Here is a 6,000-nt window from a genome sequence, read left to right on the forward strand (position 1 = left end):
ATCGTTGATGCCTCGTAACTGACTAGTTCTCGCGCACTGGCTGACTTCCTGTGTTAGTGATACTATTGCTGCCTGTATGGTCTGAAACATTTGTATGATGTCTTCCCCATCCAGAAGAGTCTCTTTCGTTTGGCACGCAGCAGTTGTTGTTGGTTCAGTCGCTATCTGTTTGGTGATAGTATCTGCGGCCTCCGGGTTTACAGCAATCTCGCACATAGTGGCAGCATCACAGTATGATTTGATATTCGTCACATCAGTTTTTTTGGAAGGCCTGCACTTAGGACACATGTACAGATCATCAATGTTTTGCACTAGGTTTTCTACCTGGTCCTTCGGTAGTTTGGTACATTTGAAGTGCGTCCAGTTTTCGCACAGAGAACACTGGATCATCTGCGTGTTATCTGGATCATTACACTCGATACAGTTATTCTTTGTTGCCTTGGTAGGGCTGGCAATCGATAGACGCTTTAGTTGTCCCCTTTGAGTAATTCTGTTCTGGATATCATGGAAGTGTTCGTTCATCCATAGGAGATACGAGTTTCCTTGGACGTGTAGTTTGGGTGATTTGGCTGTCTTTCCTTTTGCTGACCCACGGTACAGGGTGATATGGACCGATCCAAGCGAATTTTCATTACTACCCTTGTAGATCGATGAGAAGTGAAGGCCGTGTGCTCCCCTGTCAACAGGGTTACCATACATTTCACGTAGAACGATTATATACGCAGCAGTTTTTTCCGTATCAAATTCAATAACCATAGAGTTTGATTTTTCATCAATGTTGACGTTGTTCTCGGGGGTTGTACTGGTCCTGGTCGACGCTCTTGAACTTTTAAGTTTGTCTCTGAGATAGATATAGGCTCGATTAAGCTGTTGAAATTGTTCAGTTGCCTCGGCAGCTACGTTTTTATCCGGATGAAGCTGCTTTGCTAAGTTTATGTACTGTGTTCTCAGTTCTTCTAAGGAGTTGGGTGTGCTCGATAGCTTGAGGACGGATAGAATCCCTTTGATGTCGGATTTCGTCATAGTCGTTTCTCGCGGTTTCTTGTTGTTGTTATTGTTAATGGGCGCCGCCATCTTGGATTTATATCTCCGATCGTTCTGGTATTTAAACAATGCCTTAAAACTCTTGAATACACTCACGTTTCTTGTTGGTTAGCTTATAACTATTCTCGAGTATCTTGTCTTATAAGCTGTTGCAGTTTTAGGTAACTGTGTTGGTTAATTCGTTGGTAATTTTTGACTTTCTTAGAGTAGACTCAATTAACCCGCCATCGCTCTGGTGGCGCCACCACTGTTACATGAAATATTGCCTTCTTAGATCACAGTTTTTGTGTATTGAAACATGAAGACACTTTTCGCTCAAATTTTCAAACTTCAATTTACGATATCTCGAAAACTACTGAAGATAATTCAAAAATTTAAAAAGCATATTGTTATTTGAGCACTCCCCATTCCAACAAGCTTTCTTTCAGTAAGATTGGAGCTATTTGAATTTTTTATGGATATAGCTACCCGGGTTCGAGTCTCGCTCTATCCGCTCTATTTTCTCCAACTCTTGATTTTTCTAAGTCATGCACCCTAGTGCGCATGCGCAACGCGAAATAGCCAATCAGAATGAAACGTCGTAAACTTGACTAGTAAAATCTTTCGTAAAATCTGCGAAATGATGTTTCAATGTCTAAGAAGGCCGAATCCCCCACCGTGTTTGGTACCCTTACTCCTAGTTAGTTACCTAATCGTTGGTGGTAAGCTTTTTATAATCAGATGGGCTTATACCAACGTTAGGGATGACAAGGACCAAAACACGGTTGAAAAAAGTAACACTTCAAAAATATACTTTCTATTCACTTCAGTCCACAATTAATGGCTTAATTCACAAACTAACACAGGTACCTTCCGAAATAATCCAATTTTATGTATGTTTCGAGTGGTTAATGAACATTATTTTGAGAAATTAATTAATTTCTCCACCAATTTCGCCATTGGCCGCCATTTCTCTGTATTGCACATGTGGCATGATAAGACAAGGGGACCTACAAGGATTTATATAAAACTTCCAAGACGAAACGACAATTTTTATTTTTGATGGTTTTCCAATCTATATTTCAGATCTTCGTGTTTTCCATAATAAATAATGAAATAATAAATTCTGGTATAAGAAAAATGTGAATAAGTGTTGATTTCTTAATTTTTTTCAATTTCGTCGTTTCGCTTCGTTAGTTTGTGCTGTTGTCCTGGCCTCAGTCCACAGGTGCCAGCACCTCCAGTAATTTTTAAAATGGCAGCTGTTGACCCGACGGAAATTTACTCTCACTTTACGGCCGATTTGCACATGGATTAAGATCGTCAGGTGAGGTGTTATAGGTATCAGACAAACTACGAATCTGTTGTGCGTCGATTACAACAAAAATTGGACGGATATCTTAAGAGACAATGAAATGCCAGGCAAATTACTCGTCAGTCAAATTGGCTGACGAAGATTTCATACAAAAGTGACCTTCCCATTCCTGACTGTGGTTTGTGAAAATATCCGATTGTGAAACTAAACCACAGACAGGTTACTGACTACCTTACTCCTCCAAGCAAAAAAGTCCACGGAATCCCTTATTTCATCATCGATCTGTCTCCAGGATCAATGGATTTCATCTGTTCATACATAGGCCTAACCGAAATTCGTTACCTCTTATCTATCCCATTTGCAGGTACTATTTTTGGTTCGGCCCTACGCCTCTTTAAGCTACTAACCTCATTGTGGTCTGATGTCTGTTTGCGTTGCAAAGTCATCCACACACAACCACACGGCCTTGAAATTCGCTTAATAGTCCCACTTTTACCGCAATCGTTTTATAGACGGTCTAGACTGGTTGCCTGTCCCATTCTCTATTCTAATTGAAGATGTTACGCCCCAAGTGAGAATACAACCCAAGTTGAAATATAGTTGCATCTAAAATCCGAACTCCGCTACGACTGAAACGCTGATGTGTTAGTTAATTAGATGGCGCCAGCTACCGGTGCAAAAATAGTCGAGGCTCGAATTTATCCTTTTTTCACCAGGTTTTTGAACTGATCAAAACAGTAAGCTCATATCGATATGAAATCTTTAATTAACTAAAATTCACACAATTCATTCTATATTTAAACTTGACATGGAGTGTCTGATTTTTGGGCATTCCATATCACTTTCCGAGTAGGCATAGTATAGTGTTCCTGGACCCCTTTAAAAATGTACTCTGAAAAAAGAATATTCTCTATTTTGTTATGTCATTGAAGATTCTCTTCTATGGTTGTGCCAACGCAACTTCTTCTAATTTTGATTCCATGTGTGAATTTGCATAATTGATTTGCATTTTGCAGGTATGAACTTGTATTGAATATTCAAACATTTTTGTCCATTTGAGGATTATGAGTGTCCATAGATGGAATCAGGTTTCTTTTTAACGTTTTCATTACACTTTGATGTGTTGTCTTGATGCCTTTCCTAGGGGCATCGTATAATTTTTATGGACTTTTGCTTTACTGAAGTCCATTTTTGCTCATGTATGACACGTGCCTCCATTGGTACAAAATAACTTGCGAAAGAAGCTTAGTTTCTCATCTGAACTTTCAAAATGTTCAATGTTGTAATAATCTCTAACCCTCCTGCACCACCCTCCTGTAAGGTTTGTTAGAACTCTACAGCCGGTAAGTCTTAATAAATCTTCTTGAAAGTTTGTGTATGAGTTGGAACAGGTAAGAGGTGATATTGAAAATGGTGATCTATCAGCTAGATGATATGTCCAACATGACAGCCATGTCTGCCATCTTGAAATTTGGCACCATACAGCCTGCCAACCTATATTGATTTCCTTGACCCTGGTGTATTAGCAGGTAAGAGGTCTACCCCTATTAAAATTGGTGACCACCAATTGTCTAATATTGCTGCTATATTATCCAATGTATGATTTTCTTCATTTTCAATAATCATTAGCATTGTCACATGTTATATACCTGTAGAAATCTGTGACTAATGAGTATACTCTACACCAGGGGAGTTGAAAATTTGAATACACTACTACGTATTAGTCAATTTTTATGAAAACCATGTTATGTATTGATAATGATGTTAAATGGCCATTTGTCTACAAGGTATATATTGATTCCCCTATGTAGATTCAGTTATTTTCGATTTGAGGAATTTCTATCAACCTCAGGTACATGTATATCGTACATAGTTTAAAATGACCCTTGTGTAAAAGATTAATTTTGTGCTGTAATTATCAAAAGTGTCGGAATATTCATTATTGCCATACCACGTACCAACCATTGTGGGAATAGACTATTTCTGTTGCATGGCATGTTGTCTCTACTAAGAGTCCTCCATGGTTGTACATCAGGGGACCAGTCAAAAAATGAAAAAATAGTTGAGAAAAAAATGTTTCGGTTCTCCATCGTAGGTTTGACACATATGTATTAATGTTGTAGTCATCGAGAATTAATCATATCTCTACAGATTTTGTGCATATTTACATGTCAATAAAGATATTTTCAAATAAGACCATAGCGTTGTGTTTCCATTGCTGAAAAGGAATAGGATCGATTCGATGCAGCTTACTTGATTCCTTTATTCGACTAGGGCCTACATCTTGTTCAAAAAATGGCGTCCGGCTGTTAAGACGTGTTGGTACAGTGGAGATTTAAAGTTTCATTTCGATGTCCTTCCACACTTGCTTGATTTATAAGATCTACTCAATCTATGCAGTGCTGTTCTTCTGAATGAGACAACGAAGTGTACAAAGAAATTAGGTAACTTTTTACTGGTATTTAGTGGTTCTATAGTATTAATCTATAGATATCGTCGATAGTCTGTCCTTAAGTCGTTCACACCGTAGTTGCCAAACGTTACCATAGAGACGTTGTGTACCTGTCAAAAAGTCATGGTCGACTGGAGATAATCTAAGTATGGGTAGACCGAAGAAAGATCGCTCGACGAAACCTGCCACCGCTACCGCAGATAACAAAGGCACAACGCCGAGTAACAATAACGTTGAACCCGCGTCAAATACTCAAAGCGCTCCGAAACAACAAACTCTGATCACGCCAGTCACTAGTACCCCGACTGCAGCCTCAGACCCCGAATCGAGGAAAAGATTCCCCTCTGAAGAATTCTCACCTCGTGAAGGTATAAAAAAACCCAATATTCCTCCAAACGTGAATCAACAGGCAACGAGGCCACATAATGAAAATTTCCCCGTAGACGAAATTGCGAGCACCGTCTCGAACCTGCTAAATAACGAGGAATCAACCGCGGGTCTAGTGAACCGAATCGTGTCGGCCATAAAGTTCACATTTCAAAATCAACTGGAACATCTTGTAAAAACGATCGATGATCAAAACGAAGTCATAGCTGATCTTAGTGCGAAACTGGATCACCAGGAACAATATTCCAGGCGAAACAATATCATTGTAAACGGTATAAAAGAAAATTCTTCCGAAAACACGGACCAAATAATTCTAGATCTCGCACGTAAGATCATGCCTGATGACGCTCCCGCGATGGAACTCCGAGATATCGATCGATCTCATCGCCTCGGGCCCAAAAGAGATGGAACAAACCGCCCGATTATCTGTAAATTCGTCACTCACCGAGCGCGGCAATACGTGTTGGTTAATCGTAAAAAGCTCCCTAAAGATGTTTACGCTAATGAAGACCTGACGAAAAGACGCCAGGCGATTCTGTACGAAGTCCGAAAATTATGGAAATCTAAGCGTATTTACGGTTTTTACGTTCGCGATGGTAAAATACTCGTCATTAAAACCGAGCGCGAGAAAGCGATTGAAATCAGCGACCATTCATCAATATCGGCTCTCAACAAGGAATCAACCCCATCAGCGAACCCGAACGACACCACATACTACTAATCCGATCCCGTCAACAATTGCGTTGCATTCGTGTTTTGTTCATATCTGAAATCCGTACACTTCTATGTTCGACCCCGTTAGCGAACTCGAACGACTCCGCGT

At 39.8% G+C, this 6,000-nt stretch overlaps 1 protein-coding gene across 4 annotated transcripts in view; it reads right to left on the reverse strand.

Moving 5' to 3' along the window:
* The window catches only part of LOC141903568 (alpha-2-macroglobulin receptor-associated protein-like), a 31,807-nt gene extending 28,920 nt beyond the window's left edge, over window positions 1-2,887 (reverse strand). For 2 of the 4 annotated variants that reach the window (XM_074791745.1, XM_074791742.1), the window contains exon 1: window positions 2,746-2,887. The gene's annotated coding sequence lies outside the window, so the exon portion shown is untranslated. Of the gene's footprint in view, window positions 1-2,680 lie in introns of all 4 variants that reach the window. The other 2 variants (XM_074791746.1, XM_074791744.1) reach the window with 2 other exon arrangements.
* Between the last annotated feature and the right edge of the window lie 3,113 nt (window positions 2,888-6,000).

Source organism: Tubulanus polymorphus, chromosome 4 (assembly GCF_964204645.1).
Source record: "Tubulanus polymorphus chromosome 4, tnTubPoly1.2, whole genome shotgun sequence".
NCBI lineage: Eukaryota > Metazoa > Nemertea > Palaeonemertea > Tubulaniformes > Tubulanidae > Tubulanus > Tubulanus polymorphus.